This window comes from Pholis gunnellus, assembly GCF_910591455.1.
Source record: "Pholis gunnellus genome assembly, chromosome: 21".
Taxonomy (NCBI): domain Eukaryota; kingdom Metazoa; phylum Chordata; class Actinopteri; order Perciformes; family Pholidae; genus Pholis; species Pholis gunnellus.
The window spans coordinates 10,551,047-10,576,485 of NC_136548.1; positions in this window are offsets into that span (position 1 = coordinate 10,551,047).

The window sequence follows — 25,439 nt, forward strand, 5'->3', positions numbered from 1 at the left end:
TTTACAGTGATGTCAAGTTTTAAAAAAAAATGGTCGGACTACGATGAGATGGCTATTATGAGGAATAACATCTTGACACATGAATACAAATCAATGAATCCATAAGAGTCTCAGCCTTTATGCAATTCCAAGACTGTTTAGGGACCACACTATTTCAAATATACAATTTTTAGAATAAGCGAAAATAATACATTTATACTGCTGCTTAGTACCCACAAAACCCATTTTTTCATTCAGATATCTTGAAGTGAGAAGCCAGGGGACCCCTTTAAAAAAAAAATCGCAATGCCAGTTCACTTTATATTATATAGGTTGGTGCCAATGAGAACCTTGGTTTGTGTGGTTTCCTATGATAGCAACAAATCTTTACGGGTCTCACACGGTTAAATATACTCAGTAGTCTTATTTTTGTGTATTTTTGCTGCTCCCGGCAGTTAATTTTGTCATATTTGTTTTGTGCCGTAAATCACAAAAAGGAAATTGCCCGTGTATGCAAATGACCCGTGCAGTTAATATGATGTAAATGTACCTTGAATTCTCATTTCCGTATGCACGTGTGGAGGCCCGTAGATAAACATCACTTTCTTGCACGGCTTTACAGGTTCCTGCTCTTTCCTTCACACTGAGGCATGATGCAGTAAAATGCTAAAATACGTCAAGACAGTGAAATGACTAAAACCACCAAATATAAAGCTTAGATTGCAGTTTTGCCAGTAGGCTGTTCCATGCATAATTGCTTTGAAAAATGGCTGAATTATCCCTTTAACTGGAAAACTATTTTGTGCACCGTCGTGGAATCGCTGTATCTGGATAAATGCATTTGCTCGTGTGTGTGTGTGTGTGTGTGTGTGTGTGTGTGTGTGTGCGCGTGTGACTACAGTACAGTATGTGCATACTAATGTCTAAATGTGCTTGTGTGCCTGTTTGTGTGTGCTTGGGTGTATGAATTATTTACTAGTAATATCTCATAAGTAGCATATTATACAGACTGCACAAGACAAAGCCCTACTGAACCCCATCACTATAATCATAGCCCTCAGCCGCAAAGAGGGAGAGTGGGAGAGAGAGAGTGAGCGAGAGAGAGAGAGGGAAATAAAAGTGTCGGAAGAAAGTGAAAAAGGTGGAAAGAAATTATTCCGCCTCGCTCTGAGTGTCCCTTTGTCTGTCTCGTTTGTTTACCCGCTTGCCTGCCTCTCTATCTGTCCGTCTGCCTCTGTGTTTTTGTATCGCTATCAATCTCTATGTGATATTCTGTGGGTTAAATAATTGATTACGTCCATTCATCTATTAGTTTGGGGCGCTGCATTGGGAAAATGTGCTTTGTAACCTGTCTGTCCGTCCCGTTGTCTGACTTCATCTCTCACGACATCTGACGATCTCTCTGAGGGATGAATAATGAGCGTTTCACAGGTCACAACGCCGCGTATTAGGCCTAGATGATGACAAACTGGTCTCACACTAACAACTGATCTGACTGACTAACCCCCCCCCCACTCCAGCAATCAATCAATTAGCGTAACTTCCATTGATCAGATCTGCGTTACGGTCCACAAATCAAGATAATGACACGAGGCTGAAATGTGAGCTGCTTTTCTTTTCCATCAATTTGACGTTTTTCTATTATCTTTTGAAATCTGTGTAATAAGCGGATTGTTTCATCTCTTACAGAAACACCGTCTTGTTCTTCGCCTTCTATCCCATTTCCTTGATGCTGTTTTCCTTCGCTCTTTCCCTCCGTCCCTCTTCCTCCCATCTGTCAGAAGAATGATTTTAAGTGGTTCAGGGGTCGAATCATCACTCACTGTCCTGCTGTGAAACGTACCGGCCCCAGCACCCATGATTGATATCTTTTGTATGGCCACTCCTTCACACCAGCCATCCATCAAGCATCAGGCCTCTTTTTGTCAATCAGACAAACGGTGATCCACTGCTTTAGGATAGAGGCAACTCGAGATGTTGGAGTTTAGACGGTTTGTTGCAACAGAACGTCTGTCAATCTTTCCATACAAGCACGGCACACACACAGTGATAAAAGCATCAGATTTACCCCCGAATGATTGATCGAGTAAAGCTGTTTTGATCAACTGTAGCTAGCGAGCTAACAAAGCTAACATCCGTGAGTTGGCTGGAAATGCCAGTTGACTTTTTGATTTTTTCAAGTTGACTCCTTTTTAAACTGAGAATCTTGCAAATAGGTCTTATATATACATCCGTTGATATGATATATATATATATATTAATAAAGGGGCAGCCTTTTTCTTGTATTGCCGGTATAAAGATAGTTAGTCCTAGTATTATAGTACACTATTACAAATTAGCATACAATTACAAAGTTTCTTTCATTCAAGCATAACCCTGTTTGAATGTTTCTAATAAAATATACTTAGCCAAGCAAGACATATGTTAATATTTGGCTTTATTTTTAGCACTTAACAAAGAAAAGAAGTTTCCTTTTTAACAAGGCTTTCAGGGTAAGGACATTTGGGAAACAGACCCTCAAAGATTAACACATACATCCATTTACTTGTTTAGCCCTCCATCCATCTCTTTATCCTAAGAGAAAAGCTTCTCTAGGAAACTCTCTAATGTGTGCTACAGTGCCTTCGAGGAAAAATAAAAAAAAGGGGGGATCTGATGGAAGATTATCTTTCTTATCTTTCAAATCTGTTTAAGTCTGGCTAATTGGGTTTTAATTTGGTAAAATCAAAGATTCTGATGAGAATTATCCCCAATTAACCCATTTAACTCAAGTTTAGAGCCTCGGAGAGGAAATCTTGTGTTATGTTAAATACTGCTGGGGCTTTATCTGATTCTTAAACTCAATTGGCTCAACAGCGTACCTTGGCAAAATGTGTACTTTTCTCATCTGTGTGAGCAGTACATTTTTGAATAATAGAAATAAACGAAACCCAACAAAGGGAGGAAACAAAAGTACATTTTAAGAGTTATTACAAAATTTGCACGGACTTGGTGTTATGAACGAAGTCATTGTTTTATAAATCATAAAAACACACTCGCAGTGTGAGCATGGCTCATTTTTATTGCTTAAGAACAATTCCCAGCTATCAGCAAAATCAGTTACTCTGAAAGTACCACCTATATTCTTCTCCAGTAACCATCATCCCTGGCAACAAGGTTGTGTTGCTTTTGTTTTTAGAAATTGCTTCCCTTCTCCTTTGAGGAAATAGCTTTGATAACTATGAGCAGGTTTTCCGGAGTAAGTAATGTTGAAATTGATGCTGTCAGCAGGAACTACATGGCTTCCTTTTGGAAGTGACGCTTCCGTTTTTACTTAAAAACATTTTGTTCAAAAGCAATACCACAGAGTGTGCACTGCACATGTACCTCTCCGTCTCTTTGTCTGTCGGCGGCATCTGTCTGTCTCTCTCTGCCAGTTTATCTGTGTGTCTGTCATGCAGTGCAGCTCAGATTTGAGCGGGTGGGGTTTAGCACCCACAACCTTTTCTTCTTCTTTAATAGGATTTGACAGAGAGGACCAGTTTCACTGTGTGTGTGTGTGCGTGTGAGTGTGTGTCCAAGCATGCTGCTGCCTGTGTGTCATGTCTAGGACTTTCCATGTCATAATCCCCATGGGATAAACTGCGCGTGTGTGTGTGTGTGTGTGTGTGGTTGTCGAAGAGGGGACCAGAGGGTCTGAGACGGTCTCAAGCTCAATCTTCAGAGGATGTCCTCTAAGAGCATCAAGTGGCAAATGGTGGCTGCGTGTGTCCCTCAGTGGTTGACGTCAAGTCCCTTTTACTCACCGGGTGTGGCTGCATGTTTTGACAAATAAACTTTTGTCAATGTTGACATCAGTGAGATTCTCCACCATTGTTCAGTTCATTTTTACGGAAACCATGAGCACCACAGTATAATTCTTTCAGATTTAGAGGCAGGGAGACGAAATATAAGTGTCGACTCTCTGCCTTTGAAGCATTCAAAAAGACAGAATAAGTGTCCATTCCTGGACTCATTATATTCCTTTGGTCCGTAGTTGTACACCGATCAAAAGAATCGAAACATTTTTTTATAAAAAATTCAGCAAAGTTGTGAATATTGTCGTGTGAAGTGACCGGATAAAGAGAGGTGAATGAATCGTAATTAATAGTCACCTTTTAACAGACAAGCTTTGATTAAAAAAAAAATTGGGCAGACAAGTAAAGTGAAACCTTTGATTGCTGGCAGCTACTATTTGAAGTCACTCTCACTCTCACTCTCACACACACTCTCACATACACTCTCACACACACTCTCACACACACTCTCACACACACACACAACAACCCATGCACTATTATTCCTTGGAGGACTTTGCTACTTTATGACATCTTTTAGTTTGGCGATGGTGCTGCTGAAATGTTAATTGCGTTTGCTTGCGTCGGATTATTTGTGTCGGATTACTGCACTCTATACGTAAATGTAATAATTCCCAGTGAGCTGGATTATACAGCACAAGGGAGCACGGATCAAGTGTTCTTATCCATCTCCACGCAGACATCAGATCCCGGGTCAGTCACAGAGCGGCACCACTAGACCTGGCAGGATGAGTGGCTTGCTTGAGGTTTAAGTGGATTCAACACAGGGCGTTGTATTAACAGAGAGACTATCTAGTATGGGTGCATTGATCCAGGGTAAAACCATTCATTGAGAAGCATACACAGTCCTCTCGCTTTCATTTTCATCATCGGGAGGACTAACTGATGGTCCCGCAGACCGTCTCTCTTGACTGGTTCCCCGTCTGAGCCTCGCTACGCCACATCATTATCCAGGCCACCTGCTACTGTGGCAACAGATGGGAGAGGCTTACCTTGTGCACCCCCGACTGACAGCTCAAGTCATGTAAGCAGACGTTTGTCAATGACAACTACAACAAACTCTGCGTGACACTTGTACGCCCAAACGCTTTCCATATGTGGCTCCCTCATGTGCAACGTGCTAGTTCAGAGGCAGTAAGGGAGTAAGTTATCCCGAGAAATGAATGAAGCGCAGAAGAGGCTCCAGGCGGATTGCAGTTCAGTTCATAGAGTCGTTCAGCTGGTATCAGCTGTGTTGACTAAAGCTAAAACTAGTCATTTAACTCTAGTGGACTCTTAGTGGTCCAGCAAACCCAAAACCCAAAACCAACATCATCCAAACACAGTTTAACACTGTTATTAAACTGTGTAACTTGTAGTGCTCAGAATAAACACTGGACAATTGTTTGTTAGCACAGAAGCAACAGTGCAACGCTGTTTATTAATGTTTCATGTCATTTTAGAAAACACTGCTTAAACTCTCCAACTTGAAGATGCATAATGTTGGACAATACTTTATGTCGTATAACATCTGAATTGTGTCATAAATCTCACATCATGAGCACACTCGAGACTTCTCTGATGGATTGCATCTCATGTTTGTGCAGCAGGGCTGCCACTAACGACTCATTTTCTATTGATTAATCTGTCAACTATTTTACATCTTAGTCTGTAAATACAGACGATTAATTTTCCTCTAAAACAAATTAAAATTGGACGTTTCATTTTAAGTTAATTTGATTTTGACGAACTGCAGACTATGTCAGTATATAATGCAGCAAAAAAAAGAAAGAAAGAAAGAAATGTGCTTCCCCTGACATCTTAATTATCAAAATATACTCCCCATATACTTACAGTACACTTTTTCAAAGAGGCGGCATGAGTCGTCATGACACACCGGCTCTGTGTCACAGGTCGTGCATGAAGCTTGCCCCATGGTGTCGATGCATTTTCAGTGTTGACGTCATGGGTTATGCCGACTAATCGCGGCAACCCTAATAAACGCCAAGATAACCGTATTCCATTTTTATATCAGAATTTGAAGTGCTTACCGGTCCTAATCTGTTCTCACCCAACATGATTTCTTTTCGGCTGCATCACTGAGCAATCTTCTGTGCAGCTGTGAAAAAGCTCAACTCCAGTCTGGTGTTATTGTTAATACAGAATAGTTGCAGAATCAGGTACTTTTCTTCTTTTGAGATATGGTCCCCTGGCTACCTGGGTCCGTATACAGTAGATGAGACAACTGTACAAAATGCCCTGCCTTGGGAATTAAAGCTTTGAGGTGTGTAGCTGAGTTTGCATTTATGTGTGTGTGTGGTGTGTGTGTGTGTGTGTGTGTGTGTGTGTGTGTGTTTCTGTATCTAATCTCTCTTCTCTGCTGGCCCTGATCAAGCCATATTGTGCTGCCTGGTCTGCCTTCCTTTCTGGTTCTATTTGCAAAATTCAAGTTTTAAATATTGCTCATTACTTCCTGAAGTCTCCAAACGCATAGCAAATAATTCGAGTCAATTTAAATTGATTTGTATTGCACCATATCACACAAAAACAGTATCGAGACCAGCATAAATCGTCATAACGCACGTACACATCCATGCAAAAAAATACATAAACGTACATGCAAATAAGTGTCTGTGTGTTCAGTTCAGAAAATGCTCTGGTAGAAATGAAGGTAACGCTCAGTATCACAGGACACCAGCCATGTTTGTTTCGGTAGTTTTCTTTGTCAGTCAAATTGAAGACGCCTTTTCCTGTTTAGTGTTGCCAGCAGTTGAAGCCTGGATGTGGGTTTGCTCGAGCTCCAGTCCGGACTCGCAGCCAGCCTGAGGAGTGTAAATGCAAATAAGAAACGCGCACACACACACACACACACACACACACACACACACACACACACACACACACACACACACCTTCCACTGTGGCCATCTTCCTCCCGCTCACAAACACACTTTCACTGACATACACAAACACACTCGCACCAACTTACCCATTTACACCCAGAGGAAAGCATCATTTCAGATTTGCTAAACCTCATTCACTTCTCTCTTTCCTTGGGGAGAGGCTGTTTCTCCCCCCCACGCTCCATATCTATGCTTGATAAATGTTTCGTATAAAACGCAGTATGCATTCAGTTATAATGTATGTACAAGCCTCTCAGGCATAATTAGTAATGGATAAAAGATAGACATTAAACTTTAAAATATTTCATGATGTTCTATCATTGATGTAGAAGTCCTGTAGCAGGACCGAGATCAAAGATCCAAAGATATTCGAAGAGTTTAGAATTATACTGGAGTGAGGACCTCTCTAAAGTTGCCTCTCTGTCTCTGTCGTGACTTTTCCCACTCTAAATAACTGTCTCCCCTCTTGTCCTTTTCATTACCCATTCAGTACAGCTGAATGATATTGGCAGTCAGCACTTTTTTAATGAACATTATGAAACATATGGGCCCAGCTCTATCTGTGTAATTACTTCCATATAGAATTGACGTATGCGGCCCACTCAAATCCGACTGACCTCATTCAAAAACATTTGTTTTGTTTTTTTTGTCCCTCAAATATCTGCAAGGGAATGCAGTTGACAGTGTAGATTGATTAAAATTCTGCTAGAATGGTTACTTCATTCATTCAATTCCCACCCTAATTGACCGTTTGCTGACCCCCCCCCCCCCCCCCCCCCCCATCCCCCGAACAGCAATTGTCCAGTCATTGCTTACTAACGAGACACGGCAGGCCCGTCCAACATTGGTTCAGTCTTCAGTTCAGTCTTCCGTGTCTACACCTTCCTAGACCTCAGCTGTTGATTTGTTTGTCTGATGTATTCTAGCTGAAAATTCAGAGTTTGATATCTTATCCATGCGCCTGATTATATGATTACTAAATCGAACAAGCTCATTAATTGCTCCGAGGCATTTTAATAAAGGTTCTAATTGAAAAGCCTCCGGCGCTGATGCTGAGAGGAGACCCTGGAGGACTTCAGTGCCGGATGGAGACGGTTCAGACTGCAGAATAGATTTCATTATATTTCCCATATCAATTAATTAGTTTTCAATTATGATGTTTGGTGAACAAACTTGGTCAGAAATGGAAATGAAGGGATGGAAATATATTGTTGTATTGTATATAGCAGTTGTTTCTCAAACCAACCCCAGATTGAGCCTAATAATCATGTATGTGTGAAAAAAAGAAATTACCCGTCCCTTTTAATAAAGCGCAAACTTTATAAAAAGAAAAAAAACTAATTATCCTACTTTTCTTTTTGCTGTGTTTTCCTCTTTATTATTAGTCCTTCCTTTGGCTTCTTTCAGTGGTTTACCATGACTTTGCTGAATGTCATTGGAAAATATTGGCTTGAGAATTTCTTAAATTAACTCATGCATTCATTCATGCCTTTTTTTCTCCTTATCTGCCTCTTCTCTTTGTTTCTCTGCCCCTCACATTCACACATTCCTTCCCTCCCTCTCCCTGTTCTTCCCTCCTTCATAACGCTCCTTGAACTATCCATCCGTAATCAAGATTATCATCACAGCTACCGTGCCGGTAATGACCTCAACAACAGATGAATGGTAAATCAATAAGCACTGACCTTGCAGCATAGTTGGATTCCTCTCTCGCTCTCATAGAACAATAACTTAATTATAGACGGAGACAACCAAAGTAATGGAGGTGTTATTTTATGAAATTGTGCTCATAAAAGAGATGTGGATTTTTGTGTCGTGGCAATGGTGTGGCCTAGTAAGGAAAAGAGATTGATCTTTAACTGGAAGGCTGCGGTTCAAGCTCACTTAATACCAGTTGTATGCAGTGCTGAAGTGTCCTCGAGCAATCCTGGTGTTAATTAAGTTCCTCTTTTGTTTTTTTTGTCCATATAGATTTTGTTAGGCTGCCAATCTATCGGAGCTAACTGGCATAGCAATACTTATTTAGATTGAAAGACTGTAAGAGATTATGTGAGGAGTTGGAGAAACCTTGCCACAAGATTCATTTAGTAGGAACTATCCTGGAGCTTTTGATCATATCACATCATCTTCATCAACAGATGTAGTCCTCGACTGCTGTTTCAAATGTCCTGACTTTTATTATTATAGCTGGCATTGTGTCCAAACTCCCGTCTCCTAGTCAATGAGATTTACCATCAGCATTCAACTGGTCACTTACTTCTAGATGAGAAGTTTGGAAAGTGATCCACAGGTGTTGTGAACCGGGAGGAAACCAAAGGCGCCTAAAGCCTGACTGACCGACCTGATATTGTCTGTTTTCTTTTCTTCTCATTAATCTGTCAGGGGAAAACAACACGCACAAAAAAACACAAAAGAGAGGCCGATGAAACCAACGGAGTGGCACCGTTTTCCAACGACAACATAATGGGAACATTAGATCACCTGAGCCAAGATAATGAACTGAACTAATAGAGATAATTGAATTTTGTATCTCCCAGTTACAATTTTGCCTTCACTTCCTCCGTTTACCATCTACCTCGCGGCCAGGGTATGAGTTTAATGATTTGTCTGTCTTTCGCAGTTGCTTAATCTCTTTCTGTCCTTCCCTCTGGTATCCGTCCCTCCTCCCTGTGTCCTTCTCTCTCTGACTGTCTCATAATCTCTGCCTCCTCTCTTCCCCTTCTTGCCATTTTCTTATTCTCTCTGAGGCATTTAAACACTACAGTTCTTGTCACACACACACACTTGCAACAGTAAAGGATGGGTGTTAGGATGGGTGTTCCTCCTACTTGTCAGACTTGTGTGTGTGAACTGGTTTTAATGTTGTTGTTGATTTTATATGAGTAAGTGCACACCTTGCATGGAGTTTGTAATGGACCTCAGTTGCACTTTTTACACAAAGGAGCACAGAAGAGGCAGAGAGAGAAAAGTGCAGGATGGCTGAGAGTGAGAAGAGGACGACGACTGGACCAGGATGCGAGAACAGAGTAGATTGACGGAGGCAGTCAGATAAAAGGCGATTGACAAGGGAAGAGACAGGTAGAGTGTGAGGAAAGATGAGAAAGGGGAGCACTGGGACACACTCAAAAGACGGAAGAGGAAATTTAGGTTCCTACGAATCCATATAAGTCAGTAAAAGCTCTTTTTCAAGGCGTCATTGAAGTTTAATGGGTGAAACTTGTCGTAGAAAACTTCATTAAAAAGGCATTGCTGTTAGATATGCGAGTGATTCTGTCTAACTTTATGTTTATTGAGAACGCTTATGAGTACGATTTTTAATGTCGGGATGCACGATGATATCGGCACGTCATCGGTTTCTGCAGATAAAGGCTTTAAAATTAAACATTTTAACAGAGACACAATAATGGCAGACACAATAATATGTTAATTCCACTAGAGGAGAGACTTCAATTCTGCAATTAGGTGGAAAACAAGATTTATCGTGCATCCCTAATTCATGGTTTCCATCAGATCCTTGTTTCGTGGAGAAGGTAAATGTGCCCCACTACACCTGACCCTCTTTCAGAAAAAGGACATGAAAACAGCTGTTCATTACTTAACTTTCTGCTCACGTAACAAACGCATGACCCTTTTACCTGAAAGTCTCTAAAGGTGTCTCTGAAAACCTTGAAATGCAAATGCAGCACTACTTTTTTTTTTTTGTAACATTTTGTTTTTAACACACATTTTGAAACTGTTTGAAGGTGAAAATGTGTGAAAATGTGATGTAATGAGGTCATGTGGTATTCCCAGTCCCTATCTGGCCTGATACGTTTCACATGTCATGTTAAAAATCCTGTCACCATTGCTAATACTGTAAAGCAAAATGCCAAAAGCTTTTATCTGATATGGGAAAATTAGGTTATTTTAGTTTCCACCTAAAATACACAGCTGGGAGACCTAACCAAAGGGATCTGCCCTGGTTAGCTAATTATTTGACTGACCTTACCTCTGCAGTGAACTACAACAATTATGTGTAGAGTTTTTCTTTTTTACAGTAGAACATTAATCTGATGATGCACACAGTACTCTCTCACACACATAACCATGTACTGTTCTCTCTCTCTACTCTTCTCTGAAAGTTATCTCTCCTCTGCTTTCCCTTTAACGCTGACCTCAGCTGTCACATTATGGAGGAGAGGTTTCTCTGTGTGTGTGTGTGTGTGTGTGTGTGTGTGTGTGTGTGTGCGTGTGTGTGTGTGTGTGGTTTGTGTGTCAGAGAGTAGACACGGTTCTTTGTCACAAGGGGCTCTTTAACTTTTAAGCCCATTTTAGGATGGGATTCAGCTGAGAGTTGTTTTCTTTTATCCCAACACAGAGGCCTAGATCTTCTGGAGACTGTCCGCCTTTTTTATTTTTGTTATGTACTATGTTAGAATGACCAATGGAGTGGAAATTGGGTGATGTTCTCATGATACAGCAAACAGTTAGGTAGGTACTGTCCACCACTTTTGGTAAATATCTTAACAACTAATGACTTCATGACATTTGGTACACACATTCATGGTGCCCAGAGGATGAATCCTTCTGACTTTGGTGATCCTCTGATTTTTGCTATTGCGATATATTGCTATAGCGCTACCATGAGGCCACCATATTTGTGGTTCAGAGGGAAATATTTTAGCCTACAATAATGTATTAATAATTTAAATTATTATGGCCCGCAGAGTATATTAAAAAATATCTTTAATTATGTAATAAGTACAAATAAAAAATACATTCCCCCACCTGAGACCATTCCTGACAGTGTGGACAATTCCTTGAAAGTCATAGATCATTATTAAGAGAAGAAGAAAATGTAGGGTCATCCTGGAATGGGTCCTTCATGGTGAAACACTGGGAAAAGGATTTTGCATGGCTTTTCTTTCCCCGCACAGTCCAATCTGTCTCCACTTTCCCTTCTTGTGGTATTGTGGCTTTGAGGCTTTGTGGAGGTAGATGAGTCTCTTCTCCAACCGGATTGGCAGCTGCTTACATTCGTGATTTCCGATATAGAGAACCATAATCTGCACAGATGCCTCAGTCCAGACTGTTTGAACTCAGTCTCATCACTGTGTAAACTGTCCATGCTGTGATGCTTCAGAAGAGAACCTGCCAGATTGGAAGTCAGTATAAAACTCCATTATTCAAATTTTCCCTTTATACATAATAGCTTGTTTGCAATCACATGACTATTATATATTATGACTCGCAAAATTCAGATGGAGGGCAGGAAGTAAATAACCTATGCATTGCACGAATTGGCAATGGAGGAAAGCGAATAAACAAAAGGGTAGGCTGAACCTGCACGCAGCAGGTATCGCCGTAAAATAGAAACGCATATTGGATGTGATCCCTACAAAATGAAGAAGAGCAATATTTCCAAGAACTTCACCAATTCCCCCGGTGTGGAGGCGATCCTACACATTACAACTGACCTCGTCCTCCAGACCTCCTACTACACAGCTTGCAAGCTGAAGGCGTACAAGAGCCCTTATTGCTGCAGTATTGAACCTGCCTCCAGTTGCGTGGCCTCCATCTGGAAAGCACGCTGATGTCATCTGTAAAGAACCTATAAATGATTGTTTACATACTTGAAAATAAGCATTTTAATCAGATCTAAAGTCTGGATGATCCTTGTTTTTCTATATGCTGCTGACACTTATATATGCTGTACAGTAACCTATTAAACAGACTTGTAATCGTTTTTGTTTTTTTCAGAATGTAAATATGTAGCTTAACTTCCTGTATATTGAATTGAATTCCAAATTCAGGGCATTAATACAGCAAACAGCAATTAGCTATGTAAAGATATAGTGAAGTAATGGCGTCCTGAGTAGAGAATTAAGTCTTTCTTCCTCTGTGTGTGTTGTAATCTGGGCTTCTCTATACTTTGTTTACGTAGCGCTAGTACATGTGAGACCAAGTGTGTGTAGCATGCTGAATTCAGCTCAGTCACTTTATAATCCCTTTAAAAAAAACTTAAATTACATTCAGGTGAACAAGATAAACAATGCAAGTACCAAACAACAATGAAACCACCATTACAGAACAAAAGGCACAACTTTGTCCCGTACATACAGTATATAGAAAGCTATTTTGCGCATGCATGTTAGCTTACTAATGTTAGCATTTAGCTCAATACAGCACGGCTGTAGACTTGTGTTCCTGAAAGCAAAGCATAAGGGCTTATATAAAATAAACAGACATAAAGATACGCACATGAAGGAATAGACATACATAAAGTGACAGCCACTGCCTCAGATTTACAAATACAGTACACACATCATCTAACACACAAACACACAAACTCCACATTATGCCCCACACACTCATTCATGCAGTCATGCATCATTTAACTCATGTATAATACCTCTCTCTCTGTCTCTCTCTCTATATATATCCCTCAACCACACACACACACTCACACACACTGTCTCTGCCTCCCGTTCTGTTTATAATTCTCTGACTCAACCCAAAACACACACACACATCTCAGCTGCCACGGTGACTAATGAGAATATGTGACAGCGCTGGCGGTAAGTGAGACAGAGAGGAAGTGGAATCGAAGGACACCCGAATTTGTCATTGAGGAAATGAAGGGTTACAGGGTTCAATGCTTTCCACTTCCTTCGGCCTGACCAATGGCTGATGAGTATTTAGAATAGACTTACAGACAGAGGGGACCAGATTGGGGAGATTCTGTTGTGAATGTGACCGCTGTATTTTTTACGTCCATTTATCTTCATCCGGCTTGCTTTCCCACCCATTCCTCTCTTTCTTTTTATGGGTCTTCCTCTGTTAGCGTGCTCTGTGTCATCTCAATCACTCCCCGTCTTTCCTTCCCCCTTAGTATTCATTTAATGTCTCTTCACCATCCCTCACACTTTGTTTGTCTCTTTACCATCTCTGTCTGTGCCCCTGCTCCATTATGGCCCTTTCCCCCGTCCGTCTCTCTATTTCCTCTACTCGTCTCCTCCTTTCTTTTTATCCACGCTCTCATATTTCTCCGTCTATCCATCTCTATGTCTCTCTTTCTCAGGTAACAGGGCAGATTAGGGGTTAGTCAGACCATCCCATTACTGTAAGGTTATAGATTCAATCTCCGAGGCAGACGTGTGTGCTGTCAAAATGTCCTTGAGCAAGATGCTGAATATACACCGGTGCAGTCATTTGAAGTCGCTCTGGAACAGAAATGACTGCAAAAAAGTAAATTTTTTAGCTTTTTTGCTATATAATGTAATATTACTGTCCTGCATTCCTCTGACTTTGACCTTCAGTCTTTGTAAGTGCCGTTATTACACCAAACCAGTGTTTTAAAGTGATGGTTGCTTGTTCTGTCTGACCATCAGTCCAAACCCCAGAGATATTCAGTGTACATTTGGTGCGTTTCCATCCACCTATTTTATGTGCATAAAATCCTGAGTGGATTTTAAAAAAACAGGTTTTCATAAAAGCAAAATGCGACAAAGAGAAATGATGGACGTCAACGTCCAATTAATGTTGTGCTCCGCTGAAGAGACAAAAAAATAATCAGATCTGATATTGACATCAAGTTTTCTACATTGCTTATTACTGTTTAAGTTTCATCTGGTGTCTTTTAATTGGTGTGATCACAACATATGGTCTTCTAAATATTTATTACTGCTCCACTGCGGGGTTTTTTGCAGCGTAAGTCCTTCAACATAATTCAACTTCAAAACATTCATCTCAATTAATACATTATTGCTATTACTTTTCTCATTCATACCTTTCATACTTTCAGACATATTTCAACGTTTTTCACAAACTTTTGTCCATTCAAATGAATAGACCGAATGTCCAAATCTTACAAAAATGTATTCATTTTCATGCATTTTCAACTGTTATCTACTCATTCATATAGAAACTCCATTCAATCTTAAAAATGTCCCACATCTTCCCCCACATTCTTGTTATCAATAAATCCCATTTATACTTTTAAAAATATTCAACCTTCAAATATTCAAGCTTAGCAAAAATGCCTTTATTACATTTTTGCTTTAGTGTATCGGACGGAATGTTCCGAGCTGTGAGTCCGTCAGAGTAGAGCCGAGCTTTACAATCTTCACCAAACATTTTCTTTCACCTCCTCTCTTCTCCATGATTTTCATTCTTCATACATGAATTCAGATAGAAATCTATGATGCACTAATGTTATCAAATAACTTCACTGTGAATATCAGACAGTGATAGAGAAGTGAAGAAAAGAACTCTTTTGTCACCTCATATCAAACTAATGAGCAAATCATATTGTAAAGCCAGAACAAAATGAGGATGTGTTTCTCTTTCTGACAAACCATTTGTCACATCTTCCTTATCTGGCTTCCAACGGTTTATCTTTTGGAGGGAAGAATACCTGTTTTGAAGGTGGTGGGATGAACAAAAAAGACTTTGTAGAAAGGCTTTTTGGAAGTTGTTGTCAAGTGCTTGAGCTCTGAAGAAGCATCTTTGAAGAAGAGTGTATTTATTTTCTTGATAATCATAAATGGACATTGGCGAGTGGTCTGCAGCTTCCCTTTAGGCTGCATTTCATCAGATCAGAGATGTGTTTGTGGGTGTGTATGTACGCTGTGTATCCAGTCTAACGTGCATCTGCTCCCAGGCCACTGCTTTAATTATTTCTGATGAGGGATAATTATTATGCAACATGCAATAATAATGGACTTTGTTAGAGGCAATATGTCTACAGGGCTTGGTTATTTCACTTGCTTCAGAACTAACAGGATTACTTCCAGAAATTCACTGGAGGCACCTGCAGTAACATAGAATTAGATCGTTTTACAACAAGTCGACTTTTCACTAAAGAAAGTTTAATCCTTTCAAAGTCCTACTGACCATAAACGCATAATCATAACCATTAAACCATTAGTTGAACATAGAAACAGAAAAGATAAAAACCAAAGCACGTTTCTCTCCTCTCTGAAGGACAGTTTTGTAGTCTGTCTGGTCTTACTTCTCTCAGTGAGACCAGATCAAATGCTAATGAGGAGGCCCACTCCTCATTTTTGTTGTTCACAAAGACGAAGCAGAGTAAATGACGCTTTGTATCTCAGTGTGTTGGCATTATCTGTTCTATACGGAGAGAACGTAAACATGCAAGTGCCAAGACTAACCAACGCAACGGGAGAGGGGATGATGATTGTCACAAAGTGGACTCTTTGTGCGAGTGTGTCTGCGAGCCACACCGACTAAGACCAGTGTAAATGAGGTCTGTTGTGAAATCACTGCTGTGGAATGAAGGTCACCGTCTTAGCATTTCTCATTGTGCTCTCCGAAACAACCAAGGAATACAGATGCATGAATAATGCATGCAGAGATGAAGTTATTACGTCTGGTGCTGTTGAGCCAAAGTGCTCCTTATTATTTCAGGAGATGATTGACACATGATAATGACAAGTGGTAGCGTGGATTGCTTGTTTGATGTCACGCACTCCTTTGATGTTGGGCTAAAAAAAGGAAGATCAAAACGTAAACAAACATGGATGCACCGAAGCCCAACAAAAAAAAAAGGGAAAGTTCTCATTTGGTAGTTAACTTTTTCCAAGTTTTTTTCTTTTGAAAGAACAGTTTATCGCCGTCGACGTGATGTTAGGTCAAACCTGCATGCCAGCTGTATTTGTTGGACACGAACAATGCATCTCAACGTAGGCATTTTCTCTGCACACTGAGTTAGATTCTCTCAGCCAAGTCAACAAAAGAAGTGTGACAAGAAACATAAGAGCACAGCAACTTTGAGCACCAACGCTCCTGTCGGAGTGTTTCTGCTTGTTGGAGACAAATGTGCGAACACGATACTAAATGTACCCACTTTAATACACAACAGCAAAAAACAGCAAAAGTGTCTTCGTTTTAGGCAGTAGGCTAGAGTGAACTGTTACAGTTAGAATCGGGTTATAGAAACACTGACGTGATTTTGTGAAAATGTATCATATTTTTGCTTGAGGAGGAAAAAACCCTGAACTACACAACCATTTCATCTATCTTTAGATTCCTCATACTGCACTTGTGGAATTGCAGCTGTTGACGAATAAACTCCAGACCTGGTTGATTGACACTCATAGTTTCTTGTGATAACAGCAAGTGTTGTTACAGGAAAAACTCCTTGAGCAGCCACTTTGTCAGAAATACAACAGATCTGTTTGCAGTGCAACCAAACAAATACCTTTTTAATGAAAAAGTCAGTCAATAATAATTGCAGCTGCAATCTTATTTCATGCTGCACATGGTGTGACCAGTTTGACACAGTGGAATTGGCTACCTTGCCGAGGAGTTGTGCAGCCTGCAGCTCACTTGAACCTCACTGTGGCTGCTTCTTCTTGTTCCAAAAAATTCAAAAGGAACCTGCAGTTAAAAGCTACCAAAAATGATCTTGGTTTCTTTTAGACACATTTTTAATGAATGATGAATAAGTGCTAGCCACGATGACAAATGCACGGCTGGCTGTTGCACGATAAAAGCCAGTGTTTCGCCAGTTGAACGTTTTTGAAGTGAAGCTGCAGCAGTGGGAAATGTTCAGTTTGCGTAAGCAGTAACTTAATGCAACTCCGACATGGTGTAAATAGAGAATGTGAGGTTGTTATGTGATAAAATTATGCTGATTACATGCATGCCTTGTTTCAACTGATTTCCCCGTGCATGTGAAGGCAATTTAAATCCAGTGCAGGAATGTCAGACATGCCAGTCGGAATGAAACCTACTTTATAAAAAGGTAATAACTGAATTTAAACATTGATTGGCTATTGCAGGCAAAAGGTGCAGACCATAAATGGTATCAAAAACAAGCCATGTTCCTTATTCCTTGACTTTCCTTCTCTACCACCCTCTAAAAAGAGAGATGTATTGTGGGGTTGTCAACATGACTTCTTATTATGGGACTAAGTAAGTGTAAAATTGACTTTCGGCCAGAATGTGACAACTCACTGAAACCAATTGCGGTTTGAGTCTGCGGGGTTGCGTCTTACTGTGTGTGTATGTATGTCTGCATGTGTGTGTAGGTGTGTGTGTGTGTGTGTGTGTGTGTGTGTGTGTGAGAGAGCGAGAGAGAGAGACAGACAGACAGAGAGAGCGGGAGGGAGGGAGGATCAGTAATGTATATGTCTTTTCTAGTTGTACACGTCCTACAGGGACGAGCCTTTTGGGTTGCTAATAATAGAAGTATATACCAAACCCCTATATCACTAAAACAAATAGTTTTGCACAGAGACAACAATGTGTCCTTCACACATTGAAAGACTTCTACATTTTAGCTTACATGTATTTATTTATTTACACAAACTTATACAAACATTTAACAGGGCATATTGTAAGTCATTACTGTTGCAGGTCCTTCGCTCACTCACTTGACTGACAGCCACACACCCAAAGTAATAAAAGCTCTCGTCGTCGGTCGTAAGGAGAGCGGTAACGCACCGTGAGCTGGAGCGCTGCTCTCAGAGATGTGCACCACTCAGGCGTGCGGTTGAGGCGCTCCATACAAGGCGCAGTCAATTTGAACTTTGACCCTGTTTGCCTCTGGCCTTTCATACTCATAGGCAGCCTATGAGTATGACAAATATAATACTTCAATGGGAAAACAAATTTCCTGTGTGTGTGTGTGTGTGTGTGTGTGTGTGTATAAGTTCCCATGTGAGTTGTTCATCAAAAAGAATACTTTCAAAGTGTTTTCTATCAGCAATGTACAGAGCCCACCAAGGATTATGTGTGTGTGTGTGTGTGTGTGTGTGTGTGTGTGTGTATATATACTGAACTGGACGTGAAACTAATCTATACTGTTTTTGTCAACAGCGTCCAGTGGCACGATGAGCACATACATAAGTTTCCCTTCAGTTCCCCCTTTGGAAAGGACTGTCCGACGGTAAGATAAAGCTGTGACAATATTTTAAATATAGCGTACACATAAACTGATATTGACTTTTTTTTAGATGAGCCTGTCTTTTAGGCGTCTAAAATACGTTTTGCCGGTGGCCCTGTCCACAGCAGTATATCGCTTCGCTCTCGGGTTGGTACTCCAGCCCGTTTCTCCAAACTGGCACCTACAGTAGGTAATGCACCCTCCATTGATAAGTATCACATACAACCCCACGTCAAAAAAACCTGAACTCTCCCTTTTATGTTACCATAGAATTCATTTGGAGACATGCTCGGTAAAGATGTATCACAGGAAGGATAAGATGCCAGATATAAACAAATTGACAAAAAGGGAAGAAAAAGGATGGGCGCGTTATCGCTAGAATAAAGCCGATCAAAATCTGATCCTTCCTTTATCTTCCTTTTTATATAACTGTTTCGGAAAAACAGTACATATGTCATATAGTTCCTCCTAACGTTTCTACAGGTATCTGTACTTAAAAGTTTCTATATACGACTGTGGCTCAGTGGTTGAGCAGGGTACTTCAATCAGAGGATCGCCGGCTCCGCTCGTCCGTGTCGATGTGTCCTTGGGTAAGACAGTTAACCCCAAACTGCTCCCGTAGCCGTGCTACGGTGTGTAAATGTGTGTGGATGTTAGATAGTCCTGATGGGCAGGTGGCACCTTGCATGGTAGCCCCTGCCATCAGTGTGTGAAAGGGTGAATGATGACATGTAGTGTTAAAGCTCTTTGAGTTGTACAGTCCATTACCATTAACATATATCTTTGTTGTTTTATAGCAAGCTAGGAACCATCCTCCTCTTGTTTTTTTAACAATTGGCTACCTGATAAAAACAGCAGTTGTTTTTTTTTCTAAAGAATGTCAGCTGTTTTCTCAACTTTTGAAAGCTTGGTACAGAGCTTTTCTTTTTTTAAATGGCAGCTCCATTCAGAGCATCACATTGTGTTTTTATGTAAAAACAAAACAAAAAAACATTCACACACACAGACACACACACACACTACAAAACACAAAACAAAAAAAAAGACAAAACACACTGTGTTTGGGGGCCACACGAGCAAGATCGATGTTTGTATTAAACTGGAGAGAGTGGAAAAGATATGGGGGGGCAAATAAATAACCGAGAGCAAATGTGAGGGAGATAAGTAGAGAGATAGCGAAGCGAGAGACTCAGAGTGGTATAGAGACCCGGGGTGAGAATGTGTGAGATGTAAGAGCGGGTAGGCAGAGCTTTTGAGTCCTGAATAGTGCAACCAAGTGAATGAGAGCGAAGTAGATGGAGACAGACGGAGAGGAGGAGAGATTGCAGATGTCATGTTGACGGATGGGCCGACACTTCCCTCGCTAATGCCGTCTCACTGCTGACACCGCTACTGTACAGACACACGCGGGCTCTTTAAGAACTTTATTGAATCGTTCTCACATTTACTTTGACACAAATGTGCGCTCCAGTTCTCATCCGCAGCCTCTCGCACATCGTTTTCCTCCCTTGCTGACGTTGATTTTTTTTTTCTTTTGTTCTCAACACACACACACACACACATGCATACACATACACACATAGAGAGCAAAGATGTATTGCCTTCACTCGCTGTGTTTAACTGCTTAGCTGGAACAAGTAGAGACTTTGATCGGATCGTCGATGTGATTTGTTTCAAGACAAAGACAAACAACGTTGTCTCTACATCTGTCTGCTAAATAAACCGTAGTTACGTTGTATTAGTCAGCTATCGTAACTCATCTTGAGTGGAAAAATAAACGTGCAACTGTTTTGGGGTTGAAATGTATGAACCCAGTAAATACTATGCATGCTTTTAGTTTTCTCTCAAATTAAACCTTCTTGTATACCTGCACACATTCTCAATTTGAGGTAATATCCATTTCCACATAAGCGACATAAAGTGTTGCTTTCTTTCCTTTGAATATAATTATATTACTCTTTCTTGTAAAAATGAACCCCTGCATAGCAGTTTGATTATTCTCCCCTGCAAAGAATTCAGTATAATTGCGGCATTAGAATCCAAATTATAAGGCGCGTTTATTTGTCTAGCCCCTTTACAATGCAAAGACAAATCACAGCATTTAATAATAATGTAATGAAAAGGAATAATGAAATAGATTAACGTAGAACAAATATGTAATACAATTCAGTGAAAACACAACAGAATCAAAGGAAAAGTAATACAACGTTTCAGTGCAATCACAGGGCAGTAAAAGAGTGTGGATGCAGAGAGTATTTTTGGGGGGATGTGGGAGTGGCTAAATGCAGCATGTTTCTGACTTCACACACCGATTGACAGCTGCTGGATTTATATTCTTCAAGCGTGTCATTTATTAACTGATTTATGAACTAGTTGAAGCAATTCTTGTTCTCATTAGAGCACCACAGTAGTTATCGTATTGCAGGATTTGTGCCAAAGGGAGTGTAAAGATTAAAACAATAGAAGCCCCTGAATTGAACCCTGGGGGATTCCACATGTAATGGAGATTAATGTTACAGTTTAACCATGGTACACATTCTTTTTATTTATAAGGGTTTGACCTAAATGGAGCTTGTAAACAGCCTGATAATCAGACTTCCTCATTATTCAGTCTTAACATCTTTGTAAAAGCAGACGATGCATCTGAGCACAATGCCAGACCTTTTTGAAATGCTGAACAGTTGTGCGCAGCAATTTAATAGAGATTTAATAATAGTGTTCCAAGAGTTCCACATTGATAAAATTATTATTACTTCCATGAAACCTAAAAACATGCTTTTCTGTCTTTGTTCTCAGAGAATTTTAATGTGAGGTGAATACAGGAAGGTCTTGTACTCGCCTCCTTAAAATGTTTCTTTTAAAATGTTAAATTCATTTCTCTTTTTGTGCCTTTTGAAGTCGTGTTGGCTGAGATCAAAGGCCGGGCTGCGAGCCGTATTCCTGCCATCATGTTCTTCATGCCCCAAGGGCCTACAAAATGTTTTCAACGCCTTTTACATAATAATAAAAAAAGCACACAACTGTCAATCTGAAAATATAGTTAGGTTTTCCTTCCTGAGGAGCTGGACGTGTTTCATCCATTCATGCTGCTGTTGTGTCCACTGAAAATACAACACAATTTGGTATGTGGGTTTTAATGTCCTACTGTACTGAAAATATAATCAATAATCCCCAAACCTCACAGTTTGGGGCCGTTTTTATTTTTGTTTTAGAGTTATGTGGAGCAAATGAGGTAGAATTAGTCTCCTGAGTGTTGTCATTGGAGGAAGCTAAATCCTTGTTGTCTTAATTAAAGCTCAGTGAAAAAAACAAAAATCAGCATGGCCCAAAGCCTTTGTGCACAACACCACCGGGAACATGAAGTTTTCAAGCTAATAATTATGTTGATTGTTGCTTGATAGTCTGAACAAGTCTTTATTAGAATACAACGCAAAACAAACCATTACAGCAATCACCAAGGGAAAAGGCAAACTCATCACTCAATCAGTCACATCCCAGATAAACTACACGTTAGAAAGAGATGAAGGTACCTGGCTCCTCCTGACAGATACTTTACTTTGCCTGTACCGCGGACAGAATGCAACCACAAACCCTCCCCTTGCTTATGTTCATGAAGTAATTAGAGTAAACAATTAGTTAACACCAAGCAATTATTTCTCATATAATCAACATTTAGGTTCCGTGTGTCAAAATACAACTCAAGAAAAAACTCATTTTAGAGGCCATTTAATGTCTTTTGTTTCCCATTATATATTTAGTTGATAACCTCAGTGGTAGAAATACATATTTATGTGTGCAAATGCAAGTCATCAACATTAGCAGGTCTTTTCTTCTTTTAACTGCCTGTATCAGTGTTTACAGTGGTGCCGTCCGTACCTTAAATACAGTACAGTTGGTTCAAAATGCTGCAGTCAGACTCCTGATGAGAACTAAGAGGACACAGCATGTTACTCCCGTTGTAGCTCAACTTCAGTGGCTCCTGCTTTCAGTTTAGGATGGATTTAAAAATAAATGTTATTGATCACATTTGGACCATTGCCCAGTCAAAGATCCCAAGGCAGAACTCTTTTGGTCATTTCAAATTTGAGGCTGAAGACTAACGCTGACCTTACTGTAGATGATATTTAAAGCAATGTCGTAGTTTGGGACCATTTAGAAAAGTCAGATATCTCTGGATTCCTGTCCCGTAAGTGCAGTGATAGAGTGACAGAGTTAAACTGTTGTGGTAGAGCTCAATACATTAATTTGGTAAACCAAGTGCCATCACACATTTGCAGAATCTATGTCTGAAATATTTTCAGAATCTGGGCCATGTTGCATGATTGTCCATTGCTTGTTTGTTTGTTTTTATAATGGAAAGGAGGTCTAGATGAATGTAAAGTAAAAAAAAAAAAAAGAGCATATTGCTCATTGGGTCATATTGCATACTTTAATAAAGGATTTTTCAAAACTGTACCGTAACAAATAACAATAGTTGCAGTGGTGTCTCCCACCACATTGTGGGATGTTGCAAAAGCTGTCATCAGAGGTAAACTCCTAATTTGGTTAAAAGAAAAACCGAAAGAGAGAAACAAATTAAGTACTTGATTGAAAAGTTAAATTATTTAGAGAGTAAACCTATGGAGTATAATGACATTGATTTTACTAAAACAGAACCTGGAGACAAAAGTAGAGAAGAGAGCTAAAGTAATTAAACACAATTTCTATATGAATGGCCTTAAATCACAAACAAGATGCTGAGAGATTTATTCATTAAGTCAAAGACCCCCAGAACGTTAATCACAAGTCTGAAGACCGACAACAATCCCTTTGAAACGTGAGCTACCACGCACAGTTATATGATCCACCACAGGCAGTTGCGTCAACAGAGCAGAAAAAGATAACAACCCTGGAGATAACAGAATGAGAAATAAACAAGGCTTTATCAAGATTGAAAGCAAATCAAATTCCAGGTGTCGATGGCTACCCATTGGAGTGGTATGAAACCTTTAGAGAGATAATAATACCAATACTCAACTCCGTTTAATTTCAATTTAAAATACCTTTTTCTATGTTGATCCATCACAAAAGGGAGAGAAAACAGACGCATTCTCCGCATCCGCTCTCCGCTGTATTGTTCGTCTCCGCCTCGACCACTTTTCAGATGACACAACTAATCAATGATTCGTCAACCATTTTCATAATTGATTTTATCGATTGGTTGTTGCAGCCCTAATATGTCAAATTGAATTGATGCTATACAGATGAATATATTACCCAGGCTGCTTCCCTTTTTCAGTCACTACATGTTGACCTACTCCAAAAAAACAAGAATACGATTCTAGACTTTATAACTGTCCAAGGGCAAAGGGGAAATGGGTTTACGCTGCTTGAAAGCTTATCATCATCACGTCACAGTTTTGCTTTCTGGTTTGTTGGTGTGATCCTATGTGTGAGGAAAGTGAGAAACACTTAGGCAGTTCACTATCTGGATTGCAGTTGCTCTGAATATCCGTCATAAAAAATTCAAAGACAATGTATCTATCTTTGCATTGTAATTCATCCGACCATTCACCTCTTACCAAATGGGCTACTGTTCTCTTCTCTGAACTCACTCGTCTTCTAAGATGCTCCCTCTACACACACACACACACACACACACACACACACACACACACACACACACACACACACAAGGAGATAATAATAAGGAGATAACCACAAAAGCACCGGGATATCTACATGAAAGAGCATAGAAACATATATATACATATATACACTTAACAAAATATATTTGACATGCATGAAACACACATTCTTTCTCTCATTGACACACACACACACACACACACCTACACACACACACACAGTAGTGGGTGTGTTAAGTATTGTGTTTCCCTCTATTGGCTGTTGTGTGACAGCTAATTAAACCCTTCACTTACACCCTCTGCTGCCGCACCAGAGATGGACATCAGTCACTCTTATCTTCCGACTAATGCAGATTACACACACACACACACACACACACACACACACAGACTGTTTTCATGTGGTGTGAAGCAGCTTCTGTCTGTCTGTCTGTCCTCATAATATATTTAACCTCATTCTAGCTAGGAGGAGAAAAACACATTCATATACGCATTCATTCATCATTTTTTTTCTCCGTGCGTGTAGACGCGCACATTCTCTCTCCATCACTTATTTCTCTACAGCTAAGGGTTCACTGTCTGTGTGTGGTAGATAATAATGAATTATGTCTTTTCCACACACACACACATACAATCATAGACATATTAATTTGAATATATGCTTTAACCCCTATGACTGTATGACTGTGTGTGTGTGTGTGTGTGTGTGTGTGTGTGTGTGTGCGTGTGTAAGCTGATGTCAAATGTTCATTTGACAGGCCATAAAGATAGATATCTCCCAATTACCTTCTTAATCACATGACCTTTTCAAAGTCAATCAAAATTGATTTATATTGTCACAAGGCTTTGAGCTGGTGATAATGTCACAAAACGGGAGGTTGTTTTTATATTGAATATGTATTTCAAATCTTAACGGTGTAAATTTCATCGCTTCATTATATCCAATATGGTAACAGTGAACCCATTCCATTTTTAACTTGATTGCCGTCTCTTTTGAACTCTGCATAAAATCTGGATCTTCTGTAGCAGATTGAAATTGCTTCATAAATTTATAAAATGTCAAATGATGTTTAAATTTGATCTTTGGATGTTATTATATTTTTTGAAAGACCTTGGCACTGAATGGAGTATAGTGCAAGAGACGGGGCTGTCCACCCCTTAATAGACTTGTTATGCAGACTTGGATTAGAAAGTTGTCCCCTCAGTTACCCCCTCGTGTCCTCAG